The 13,958-nt window shown below is 31.0% G+C and overlaps 1 protein-coding gene across 1 annotated transcript in view; it reads right to left on the bottom strand.

The window, feature by feature from the left end:
* Positions 1 to 13,187, bottom strand: part of Dgk (diacyl glycerol kinase 1) — a 178,269-nt gene extending 165,082 nt beyond the window's left edge. The window contains exon 1 of the mRNA XM_017608996.1: positions 12,702 to 13,187. The gene's annotated coding sequence lies outside the window, so the exon portion shown is untranslated. The remainder of the gene's footprint in view (positions 1 to 12,701) is intronic.
* Positions 13,188 to 13,958: the final 771 nt, after the last annotated feature.

Genomic DNA, 13,958 nt, shown 5'->3' on the forward strand with positions numbered 1-13,958 from the left:
TTGCAACCAGTTTTTAACCGGTTCCGTTTTTAAGATTCGGTTTTTGGATATTTTTTCCGTTTTTTCTTTTCTTTTACAGATTCCATGTATGTTGCATATTTTGTAAAAAAAAAAAATTATGGTAAGCGGCACGCAACAACTTAAATTCCTTAAATCTAAAAACTCATAACTGCCTCCACCGCGATTTCAACTAGCGACCAACGATGCTTGAGTCGGAGGTTTTCTCGCTGAGCTACTTTCATATTGTACGAGAAGTGAGAATTTGTACACTTACACCGCAAGTATCAACTGTCCCGCTCTGCAGCCGTTTTCCACTATTTCAGAGATAGTTCTGATTTGAAATTTTTTTTCCTCAGTGTATAATTATGTATATGTAAGAATGTATGCATGTGCGTCGGTTTATATTTTTTGCTTATTCATCTGCTCGTGCAACTAGTGTTTTTATTCTCAGGTCAACACGTGAACACATAATTTCAATTCAGCTAGTCTGCGTGGAGTTTTTGATAAACAAACCATAATTATCAGTTAAGTGAAAATTTTGTTAGATGGGGAATTGAATATGTAAATAAGTGAATATGAATAAGGAAGGCTGTTAATCAAAAAGGTACATAGTATACTAAATATATGTATATTATTACTTATTTACCCAAGAAAAAATCTAAGATTTTTGGACTCCCCTTTGCGTGTATTACACAAATTAAATTTACAGAAGTAATGTACTCGTATTTGAATCGGTTAATTACCAATGGGAACAAGTCATAATTTTTCTCGATATGGAGAAATTTTGGCAGTTTAACAGAGCTCCTTTAAAGAACCGAACTGCAACGAAATTGAATTGAGGGAACCGAAATAAGATCTAACTCTTTCGCAAAAAATCTAGGTTTTAATGATTCGTCTTTACGTGTTTTACATAAATAAAATATACAGAAAGTCTGGACATCCGCTTTAAGGTAAAATTTCTGTGGCGGGAGTGGTTCGTAGGGAAGTTATTTATTTACATCCACGGGCTGCTTACAGATGCCAACTTTATCGGAAAACATGCAATCAAACTGGGTCCAATTTTGCAGACGCTGCACTGATAAGAGGGAAAATAACACCTTAAGATAGCTCCTAACCGAGTATCTTGAACTTTGAAGAAAAAAATTATAATTAATTGCTTCAGTAATTTTATGAGTATCCAAGTTACTAGAGCGGTAGCCGTGGCGAAATTTTTTTCTAACGAATTCGACAAAAATAAGCAAATAAATGTTAGCTTCTAATCAATTTGAGTACCGCAGGCATTCTGACGTAATCAAGTATTTTTGTTTCTTTATCATGAATGTTGATAAGCCAATTACGTTCGATAATACGTGTTTACGAAATATGAAAGCCAAAAGCTATCACAACACAGATATATTCTAGTAGAAGTGAGGCAAAATTATTAAATAAATCAAATACCTATAAAGAAGTAGCAGCAAACTAATTTTGTGGAAAAAGTAGTAGTAAACAGGCTCTGTCCCAAAAAAAAAAATTATTTCCGGTGAAATGCAGAAAGATATTAGTACTGTGCACCCACCTTGTTCTGGCCGAGATTTAGAGGCTATGCGTTTGAAAAAAGATTGGTTAGATCGCGCATTAATAATAACCGAAGCCTAAGCTATGTATTAGTGTCCGACCGAAGGTTCGGCCTGGTTTCGGTATTCGGCTGAAAATGCCAAACAATTAGGAAATTCCGAAGGTGTTGTATTTGTCGCTAAGCTAGATTATTTTATTACAGATTTTAAAATTTTGTTGTTGTTTCGCATCTCTTGAAATATATTTTTATACCATTGCGATTAACACTTTTGAAAATGCAAGAACTGTTATTTTGTAGAAACATGAGCGCTATTTGGAAGTTTTTCAACAGAAAAAAGTCAACTGTGATTCGCAATGTGTGCCAGAACGGGGAAGTGAATCGTCAAAAAAAAAACAAGTTTTAAAAAGCATTTACAATTGCATCCTTCACAATACCAAGAATTTTTAGCGTCTGTGGAAAAATGTATGTTTGTAAGGTGTTCATTTTATTTAAAAAATAATAAAAATAATTTGTTACGAAATAAAAAATCACAGACTTACAGCCAATTTTACCAAAGCAATTTAAGTGAAAAATTATTTTAATTTTTTTAATTGTATATGAAAATTGACAGAAAATAAAAAATCATCGAGAGAAATCTTCGTTAAAATGACTACGAATGCTGATTGGCATCGATTAACCGATAATGAAACTACGAATTCAGTTTACGCTCTAGAGGTTGGTTAACAAGTGTGAGACAAAATATTTCAACCTTAGCCTCGCGAGCGCTAAGCAGCCTAATAAAGAGCGCTGTGGTGATTCCTTGTAGCTGCGATAGGAGGGATCAGTTTAGATTCGTAGCCTTACTGCATGACTGTCAATCGGACAATGATCTAAAAAAAAAACCCAACCAACAGTGGGAGTAAATGTCGTAGCATTCGTCCAGCGCTCTATGAGCTGATATGAGGTCCATCTGATCAATAATAAGACACAGGTGGTTAAAGATTCTACTCACTGTTAATAGCAGCTTCAACCGCCTGGAAACTAGTGTTGATGGAGAGTTCACTACAGAACTTTGGGCCAAGCCACTCTTCCAAATTTTGATCATCAAAACCAAGTGGCTTTCAAACGAAAGTGCTTCAAAAACAATTTATTTTTTATATATCCATTCTATAATAGCCATTATATTTAGCATGTGTTATAAAAAATTCAAACACCTTCTTCAGACGCTACAGCAAAATAAAATGTTGCTATGGAAAAAAATCCATTTTCGCAATTTGGCTAGACTACCATTGACAATTCAGAGTAGATAAAATAGCTTGCAGACAAAAATTATACCAGACTGTCAAGTGCGCTTGCATATGTATGTGTAATATACATATTGCATATACATTGTATATATATATATATATATATATATATATATATATGTATGAATGTGAAAGATTATACCATTTTATTAAAAAAAAAGCCAAATCGTTTTATCTATTAAGGTCAATCATACAATTATTCTGCAGCCTACAGACCGACGTATACATAAACGCAGACAGACACGTATAGTTAGTTAGCTATAAATAAAAAATAAAATAAAATAAAAATAAGGAAAATCAGCAACTGGTTGGCAGGCTACATACCTCAGCCAGCAACGCACAGACAGTAATTACAATAAAAATAAAAATCTATAAAAACAAAATATATTCGTGTGTGCGTTTATATAATTTGCTTAAAACTATGACGACAACAGCTAAATACACACAGACCGATGGACGCGCGATTTAGTGGAATAGACGATTGGCAAATAATGGGGATATACTCAAATCAGACATATATATAAATCTACTTATATATGTATATGTAAGTATGAATATTGTACCTGCATATATGTATGTATGTATGTAGCTACGTTGAATATGAGTATATTGCAAATGGATATTGACATATTGAGATTAAGTGCAATATAAATTATATTAGTGCATACATACATATGTATGTGTATATAAATTTTTGTGTGTTTGTATGTAATTGCAAAGTCTATATGAATTGTTGAAATGTTGCTGGCGAATGTGGATTAGAGTGAATGCTGATTGAAATGATAAGATTTACGAGTGATTCGGTACTAAAAAAAGGGATATACACACACTTATGTAAATAGCATGGGATATGCATATACAGTGACTCAAACAAGTGAGCAGCTGTTGATTTTTTAAATATACGCAATGTTTTTTTGTAAAACTTTTTTGTTCTCTATCTATAAATAAATTATCCAAGCTTTAACCAAAATCATTTGAATCAAAATTCCAAACTTTATGAAAAATTTAAAAAATTTTCATCAAAATTTTAAACTTTCTAATTTGAATCGTTAGCACATTTTTAGGTTTGCAGTTTTATAGCCAATAATTTTTATTCTAATCTAAAAAATTGCGTAGATTTCTAATAGTTTTTTTTTTTGTTGTTTATTGCTTTTGCGGTTATTTTTTATATGGAAAAAAGTGCAAAAATCCGTCCGATGGAAACTTGTACTTTATGGGAATAAAATTTTTTGGGCTGTAAAACTGCATATCTGAAAATGTCCTAGAGATTCAGATTAAAAAGGTTGAAATTTTGATGAAAATTTTTTGAATTTTCTCAAATTTTTATTAAAGGTTAGACAATACATATACTTACTATATAGCAGAATACTAAAAAAAACACAACACGCGAAGACGTGTTTGAGTTACTGTGTGTACACAAATCATTTTTCTAGCTAAGTACACTTGCTTGGTCTATTTCTTTGAGTTTTATTGTTTTTTTTTTTTTGGATTTTTTCCCTGTGGTGATTGCTTGATTGAAGCGTTGCTTATATTCGTTTCTCTTTATTTTTTTGCTAACAAAAATGTATCTTCAGAAATATTTGTTTTATATAACAAAAAAAATTGTATTATTTATGCAAATATTTGCACAGCAAATCTAATCAGATTGAACAAATTTTTATATTGATTGCTTTTGATAAGAAAAATATGGTGGCATGGAAAATTGCAATAATTTGAAAACACAACAATCAATCGGAAGTACATATTTGCTTTAATTCGATTATACTTTAGTTGTTAAAGCAATTGAATTTGCTTCTGGTCCATACTCAAATAAACCAAATAAAAGCAAAATTATTGCCAAGGCGTATAGGGGGGAGGGAATAAAAGCAAAACAAAGCGATGAAACACACATATTTTGGTTTAAGGGAAAAATGCGCATTATTTACACTGTTAAGTGATTACAGTAACAGATAAGAAAGTTGAATGTGCGCGTAATCTCATAGGAAATGAACATGGTAGGTATGTATGCTTATAAGCGGGAATACATACATACATATTTGTATATTTATATAACAAATTTTTTAATGCTTGCACGTTTTTTATATTTTTTTTTTTGCGAAATTAAATATGTATTACACACTTCCTTTTTGTACAACAAAAAAAAAAACAAAAATTTATTATTATATTATATTAAGGTTATTGAAATATTCGCTCAACATAATTAAGTAGTATAACAAAAAAATTAAAGCAAAAACGCTTGGTATATTTTTTCTTACAGCGAAGCAAATAAAATTATCCAATTTCATTTAGGAAAAATTTTGAAGGCGCGTGGCTGAAGATATATGAATAAAGTTGATAATACAGTAAAAAATTATAAGCAGTTTAGAAGGATTCCACTACACAGCACAGTCATTGCCCAAATTTATAGGCAGAATAAATTAGCCTTCCATAAAAGTGCAAACAATTGGTACTAACAGGTGGGAAGAACTACAAACTTCAAATGAATTCAGAACAAAAATATAAAACTCAACAGAAAATTAAAGGTCACATTATAACTGGTAGTTTAAATTTAAAAAATAAAACTCTAATTTAAACTGTTTTTTTTTTTTACTGAAAAAATGCCGGTAAACAATGAACGATTAATTGCTGACTTTTTGGAAGAAGGCAATAAAACATTTAAAATTAATATTCTCAGCTAACAAGCATCACACTGCTAAATATATTCAAATATCATACAAAATTATTTCCGTTTGACTTCTTCATTTTAAATTTAGAAAATAGCTGTTATTTTTCCATCCCTGATAATAACGCTTAGCCTTTGTTTGGCTGATGCCTTCAAAAGACTGTTCCCTTCAGTTGGAAAAGAGTTTGGCCACAGATGTAATAGGTTTGTTCCTATATCTTATTTTATACACTGAAAATAAAATTTCGTAAAAGTGCTACAAAAATCTTTCTTAGTGTTGGTTTTTGTACAATGCACGAAACTTTCGTTCATAATACGAACATATTTTTCACAACGAAACAAGATTTTACGAACCATACGTAAATATAACGAAAGGACTTTCGTAAGGCATTTTTTCAGTACAATTTACGAAATCTTATGTTTATTTTACGAAACACATTCGTAAAGCACTGAATAAATCTCTGTACGAATAATTTTGTATAATGTAAGAAGGCATTCGTAATATTTACGTATGGTTTTAAATTTATGATATCTACAATTCTGTATTCGTACAATTTAGTTAATACTTTCGTATAAAGTACTACTGCAGAAACATGTTTTTTATATTCGTACAACATACGAATATTTTCGTACCATATACTCAATTACCGGCAGTTTAAGATTTCATCATATTTTATGTATCGCGTGTCATTGCGGAAGTAATTGTTGGCTGGTGTGAAATGTATAATATAATTTTAAACGGTTTAAAAAGGGATTTGCTGGATAAAAAAACAATACAAAATTAAATATTAAAGCTGTGGATATACTATGCTTTTAAGTATACAATGTTTTTAACAACGCCTACGCTGCGCCTTGCGCTGCAATGTGGGACTTGATAAATAGGCAATTTCATCAGTTACCTATCAACCGCAAGCCTAAGCCAGGAACACGCACTACTTAATATAATTAAAAGTAAGTACATGTATGACTTTTCACTGAAACTTGCTTTTCAGACGCCTTATAATTTTCCTTTAATTTATAGTCATCAAGGAAACAAACATCGATGAAGCTGCGAATCTGTCAAGTGCCTCCACATAAAAATATTATAATGTTTAACAAAGTAAAATCAGTTTTTTTTATATTCTTTCATATTTTATATCTTATTATATTTAGTTTTGTTGAGTCTCATAGTTTAACACTTTGCATCAATATACTTTATTAGCTAAGCAATAAAAAAATATGTTGTATAGAACCTATTCGTATACATATTAATAAGAAACTCAAGTTTTATTATAGGTAAAATAACCTTTTTTATTAATTCTAAACTAAAGTGGAGTCAGAAAATTCTTCTTCTTTCGTAGAACGTATGTATGATTGCTTTTATTATTAACACTATAAGAACATGACTAAAATTATAGCACAACACTTTCATTATATTTTAATCAATAATGTTAAGCGTTTTTGCAAAACGTTTTGTTAAACAAAAACGTATAAAATTAACGATAAAAACAAAATAAAAGTGCTGTGTTATAATTCGTACTATGTTTTTTACAGTGTGGAGAATGGAAGCAAAATCGCACATTCTACGAAACAAGCGCAGATTTTACGAAAGTAATTTCGTTAAATATACGAATTATTTCTGTGCATTTTACAAAAATTTCGTAAAAAATAAAGAAATAGTGCGAATTTTTTTAGTAAATAGTACGAAATTACTAAAGAATAGTACTAAATTCTTTAGTAAATAGTTCGAATACATTCGTAAAATGTACTAAAAATCTGATGCCTCATATTTTCGTAGTATGTACGAAAACGGTTTTGTACAATCAACGAAAACTTTCGTGGCTCAAAATGACGAAAAATTTCGTAAGATTTACGCAAGTTTTCGTTATATTTATGCAGATTTTATTTTCAGTGTATCTTAGTTTATTTTTCTAGTATAAATGTCCACAACGTCACATAAAATCCTTGCTATTTTACATTCTAAAAGTTCAATAACCTGTGCAAAATATTATAAAGCACATTTAGTCATTTTTAAATTCCTAAATTATGCGCTCATAAAATTCCAATAAAACTTTATTTCGTTATTCTAAATGCATTTGTGGCACTTAACTTTCACTTAACAAATTTAGAAATAATTAATTACGGTCTAACCTTTTAACATAACTTTTAATAACATTTAATTAGTCTCCGTTGATTTCATTTCATATTTTCTAATTAAATACTCTCATATTTTCACATTTCGCATTTCATTATTTTTGGGCTATAATGCCGACCGCTTCATATTAGAACCATTAAATTCTGTTTTCATGTTGTCGCAAATGCGATGCGTGTCAACCCATTTGTTTGCCTATTTATTCATATTTTTAGCGCACCTACATACATACATATTTACCAACTCCTACATTCTGTTCATTGGTGTGCTTGCTTGCTAGCTAACCAGCGTTCATACGAGTACATACGCCACTGCAACAGCCGCAAACACCAAACTCACGCACATACACACATACATAAGTAGTATGCATATTTGTGCGCGCTGATAATATAAATTGTTGCTGTCACTTGTTGTGCTTATGACATTCGCATTTGTTTGCTATTGTTTCTCTATGTGTATACGTACATACCTACATACATACCTACATATATATGGACAAACAAGCAAGCAAACAAACAAACAAAATAAAGAAAACTTACTCGAAAATAAGTACAAAAACCATAAAGAACCGAAGCATATTTTTTTTTAATTTTTTCATCGCTCGCTTAAGCATAAATTAGCATAAATTTTACCTAATGGCGCAGAAACAGTACTTTTTCTATCTTTTAGAGTTGGCATATTTTGAAAGGCTGGCATGTTTAGAAAAATGTTTAAGAATTTTAAATTTCATTCTGCATTTAACTGAAATCTCTTTGCATCTTTAGCAATTTGATTAAGTGATTTGGAAATATAAATAAAATCTGCTTGGATTAAAAAACACTTTAACGTTATTATTTTAAGTTCTAATACATCCTAATTTGAAAGCTCGATTACTGTTGCGTAATGGGATTACAATGGCCAAAAATAGTTAAAATAGATTAGCAAATTCTGATGAAGCAATTACGCATAGCAAAATTTTGAACTCAGCCAAATATAAAAGAATTTGCATATTTGCAGTCATGGGATGTGAGCTATAAGTAAATACAATGTAAAAAATAAATTTGTAAGAAAAAATTTTTAATTGTATCGCAATTAATTTAAATTAATTTTTCTACTAGTGCGGATAAATATAATTGATAATCAGTTTTTTTAATATATCTGTGGTCAAGCATTGCTTTAAATTTTTATATACCTAACTGCTGAAATTCATACGACAGTTTCACTTAACAATTCTAAAAAGGGATATATGTATATATAAAAAGGTTCAAACAACGCAGCTGACTATATCCTTAGGCCAAGTAAACATTAAGTATGCGCGTCGTATTTAAATCACTTCTAGCTCCTATTCTTATTTTTATAGACACATCTGCTGTTAAATTTATTGAATTTTTTGTTTAGAGCTGAAAGAAAGCACCTTTATATGTACATAAAGTATATAATATGCAATAAAAAACAGAAATTGAGGAAGATGTAGATATTTATGATGCGAGAATCTTTGAATCAGATTCAATATTCAGCCAAAACTAGGCGCTTCTCTGGACAAGATCCGTTTTCGATGGCAAAAGTCCTGCTGCCTTCGCTAACCTTTTGTGGTATAAAATATAGGTATAATTTAAGGTTTCACTGGAAATATATACTGCGCACATAATCTAGTATAAAGGTATTGTAAATGCTTTTGTTTTGTCATTTTTAATTATAAGAAATAGGACTTTCTTTAGAAATAGAATAAATGTGTTTGTTACTTTTCCCAAAAAATTCATAAAATTTAGTAGTTGGTGCCAACAACGTTTTTGTAGGAGGTCTGCATCACAGTGAGAAGGTCTTCAATTGGAAAATTTTGGCTTAAACCAGCAAGGTACAACTAGTGTCTTCAAAATATAATTTTTTAAAATTTGCGCCTATTTTTGTAAGAGTTTTTTGTTCCTTCATAATTATGCTTTTGTGGTTGAAATCAGTATAAACTCCAAATTTCATCAAAATCAGATAATATTTACCATTTCCGCCCACAAGAGCTGAGGGCATGGTAGTGAGTCGACTTTTACCATTTTCCACATTTCTTCATTCCTAAGTACTGTGTGCTGCATATACGAGATTTCAACGAATTTTTAGTGCAGTGGCACCTACTTTTGGCCGCAGCTTATATGAGGACGTAACAGTGCGTGCCTGTTTCACCAGCAATTTATGTAAATGAAAAATGATTTTTTCCCTTCTTCCAGTTTTCATATTAAATGCAAATAATACAATCCTTTTTCACTTAAAGTGCTTTCGTGAAACTGGTTATTCAGTTAGAATGGCTCTTTTTCTAAATCCTTATCTCTTCCTATTCAAAGCTTACTATGAAAATTTCTTTCATTTTATTTTTCGTTACATCACCTTCTTTTGCTACTGCTTCTATCAATCCCATCAATCATTAGAAAATGCACAATGGAAAAATGTCAGCAATCATCTTCATTGTGAAGGAAGCCTGTACGCCGGTTTGATCGCGTATACGCCATGCCAAACACTGGTCGTTTAAGAAGTTTTACAAACACTTTTTTCATAAAGATTTAGAAATCATAACCTTGTATGTATTTAGGTAGAATTATTTATAACTCATTACCTTATTACCATTCAATTTAAATATAAAATAACTCGCTAGGAAGGAAAAATTCGCGTGACAAGTAGTTTTCGAAATAACCCCAAATAAAAGTGTATTTAAAAAAATTTTTAAATACTACAAAAGATTATATTCGGGCATTTATGTTCTTTGCAACCGTCATATATCGAATTTATCTTCTTTATTTTCTTACTAATACGCGCTTATTGTAAACAGAAACTGCATCAGCTAGGTAAACAAGTAATTTTTAGCAAAAAAAAAACCGACTTCAACTCTCATATAAAAAAAATATATATATATATATATCTCATGATCCGCTGATCGGATCTTAACCAGATTAGTATGGGACCACCTCTGAGACACTACCTTTCCGATGCGAAGAATTATCGAAATCGGTTGACGTGGTCCAAAGTTATGCGGTAACATACATAAAAAAAAATATTCCGACGAACTGATAACCTCCTCCTTTTTTGGAAGTCGGTTAAAAAGAGTACAAAAAGAAATTTTCATGGAACAATTATTCTAACAGGTATATTCTGCGCGTTACCGAGATTTTGTAACCGGGAAATTTTATTACCAAAAAATTTTACCAGTTCTTGTCACCGCGATTCTAGGAACGTTGGTAATGCAGTTAAAATATTCAGCGATTCAGCTATGAAGAATTGTGCAAATTCTGGCATTGTATATTTCACGGGGCAATACTTGGTTACCAGCTTATGAGATGGTAACAAAATTTACCGGTTACAAGAGTACACAGAATGCGAAAAGGGTTTAAAAATTGTCAGGAACTTTATTTACCGGTTACAAACTTTTTATTACCAGCGCAGAATAGACCTGTAAGAGAAACGTTAGACACATATTACTCCGAAAGGAGATTTTAGTAACGTCAACTAAATAGTTACCAAATCTTGCGTTGCACAGTGGGCCAGAAGAAAGAGAAAGTGGCCAAAATTCTTTTTTGACTATTTAAACGTTAAAAAAAAACAGAAACAAATATTTTTTTGGTATAGCCTATAATCTAAGGTATCAAAATCTGTGGTACATCGAAAAGTACCAGTTTATTTATTTAATTTATATTATTTAAAGAAATAAAAATACGATTTTAATTGAAAATTTTTGAGTAGTGCGTTTTATGTTAAATCAAAAAAAAAAATCATATGACTAAAATTGATAAATGGAGAATGGAGTCTGCAAATTTCTACATCCAACAAACGGTGAATATCTTATAATTCTTAAACAGTTGCCAATCACACGCGAAAAAATAATACATTATTGCACATCTAGAGGCTGAGTCTGAAAAGACTGTGACAGTGACGGCGCAGAACTGATACATTCGCTTATTAAGATAAAATATAGTTATTTTCTTAACAAATGGAAAACCTATTAAAAAATAAAACATTTAAGTATGCTTATCTAGAGGCCAATTCATTTCATTTGACATTAAATTTTTTGTGTTCCAACGAACGGTGCGGATCTTATAAATTTTAAGACAGGTGGCACACCTATAGAAATTCTAAATACCAAAGGTCACTCTCATGACGATGCAGAATATATTAGAGAAAATCTCGTCCAAATCCGTCGGGAAGTTTCCAAGATTCTCCTTTGTATTATGTGCCTATGATATGACCAGAAAGGAAGGTTACTCATACGCCGTGTATCGTTCATGTTTCTTGAAAATGTAACAATTAATTACAAAAAGCGCTAATTATCCGCCGAGTTTTATTAATATAGATATCTTTGGCTATATAATAGTTCATTATATTTTGTTTTAAATAGCGGTGGCTAGCAGTGGCGATAATCGGAATAGTGTACTTTACTAAGCTATGTAATTTTTATTAATTCAAATGTGTTTTGACACAAAAAATAATTATCAACATATTTTGTTACTGTATTTTTTCTAAGATTAATTTATAGTTTAAACAAATTTAAGAGCTAGATCTTTAGTTTTAGAATTTATTAATAAATTTTTCATAATTAAGGCTTACAAACGCTTTTTCAGATTTTATGGATTCTGAGTTTGTTTTTGCATACTCCAAGGTATCTAGATTAAATAAGATTATTGTTTTAAGCTTTTAAATCTGGCCCATTGTATATAGGTACAATTATGCATAGAAACATGCTGCTTAAAAAAGCAAGAAGCACAAGGCAAAAATAATGCGAAAATGAGAAAAAGTTTAGCCAAGTATATAATGAAATTTTGATTAAAAGAAGTGGGAATATAAGTTTTTTATAAAATATTTTTGTACTGAAATTTCTACGCTAGCAAAGAAACCCTTTTATATCTTCGCGAAAGGCTTAAAATAGCCGCACTTTTATGCATTATGTCAGCAAAACGACATGTATATAATATTTCCTCTCTTTGATTTCTTATAAAGATTATAAAAAAATAAGCAGAATTTCATACCAAACTATTTACTTTCACTACTAAATATTTTCAAATTACATATTTTACATTAATCAAATGAAAGCGAAAACTTAAATTACTTTCCCACCTTTAGAATATTAGCTCTGCTCAGGTCAGCTCAGTTTACAATCCGCTCAATACTTTACCGCGCTTCACTACACTTTGCTTGCCGACGGCTGTTTACTAAGCGCACACACTCACACACATGTCAAGCGCGCACACACGCGGGCTTTTTCCACTCCAATTCAGTTCCCTGACGTAATAAATTCTTTCGGTTTCGTTTTTTTTTTTGTTTTTTTTTGCAGCTTTTTTGTTTGTGTTTTTTGTTAGGCTTATATTTCTAAGACGTCACAACTCACTGTCGCACCCACTTGACTACTTAACAGCGCTTTATGTGCTTAATTTAGTCGCAAAATATTTTCTCTGTTTTGAGAGATATTCAATAACTTCATAGATAAGACGCACAATTTTTGACGCGTTCGCTGTCGCTGCTGCTACGAGTCACTGGTACTGTTTTTTTTTTTATTATTTATTTTTAAATTTTTTTTATTAACTCTTTATTTGTAAGCAAAAGAATTTTCAAAAACACATTTGTACATATACATATTTACACATAAACATTCTTCAATTTTTTCGCAATTTATTTGTTATTTTCCATTGCTGCTGCAGCCTCCATTGCTACCACCCGTCCATACAATTCGTCAGTGTTTTATCACTGTCACAAGCAAACAAAACCGAAATTTTATCTAGTCGCTGAAGCTCTATGCTTGTTTGTTGTTGTTTCTTTATACATATAATACAATATATAGGTATGTATGTACAACTCTATGTATATATATTTTAATTTTATTTTTTATATCTTAAGTATTCTTTGTTTTTTTTTATAATTTTTCTCGTTTTCCACGCGTTACCGCCGGCAGTTCCACTGAAACTGAGCCATTTCGTGCTGTGACATTTGCTTTTATTCATTGCGGCTAAAACGTCCGCAGCGAAGTTAGCCCCGCTCACTACCTCGTTAGCGTCTACACCCGCACTTGTATTGTTTGCATGCGTTGTACATCTCGCAATTTTACTCTATCTCTCTTACTTGCTGCTCAAACAGAGCGATATTGTATAGTGTTTTTGGTATAGAAACGGAGCAAGTGGTGCAAAATACTGTGAGACAAATATTTTACGCACTTTTCCAGAGAGTAACGTTGCAAATTTTCTTTGCAAAAGAGGCAGTTTTCTGGACAATGACGTGCTGCCATATTTATTTTGTTTTGTTTTTTTTTTGCTTAAGTATTTTTAGCTATGCAGACCAAAAGCGTTATATGGTTCTATAGGCCGATAAGCCAAATTTTAT

This window comes from Rhagoletis zephyria, unplaced genomic scaffold (genome assembly GCF_001687245.7).
Source record: "Rhagoletis zephyria isolate East Lansing unplaced genomic scaffold, Rhagoletis_zephyria_1.1 Rzeph_scaffold_00180, whole genome shotgun sequence".
NCBI classification, from domain to species: Eukaryota; Metazoa; Arthropoda; class Insecta; order Diptera; family Tephritidae; genus Rhagoletis; species Rhagoletis zephyria.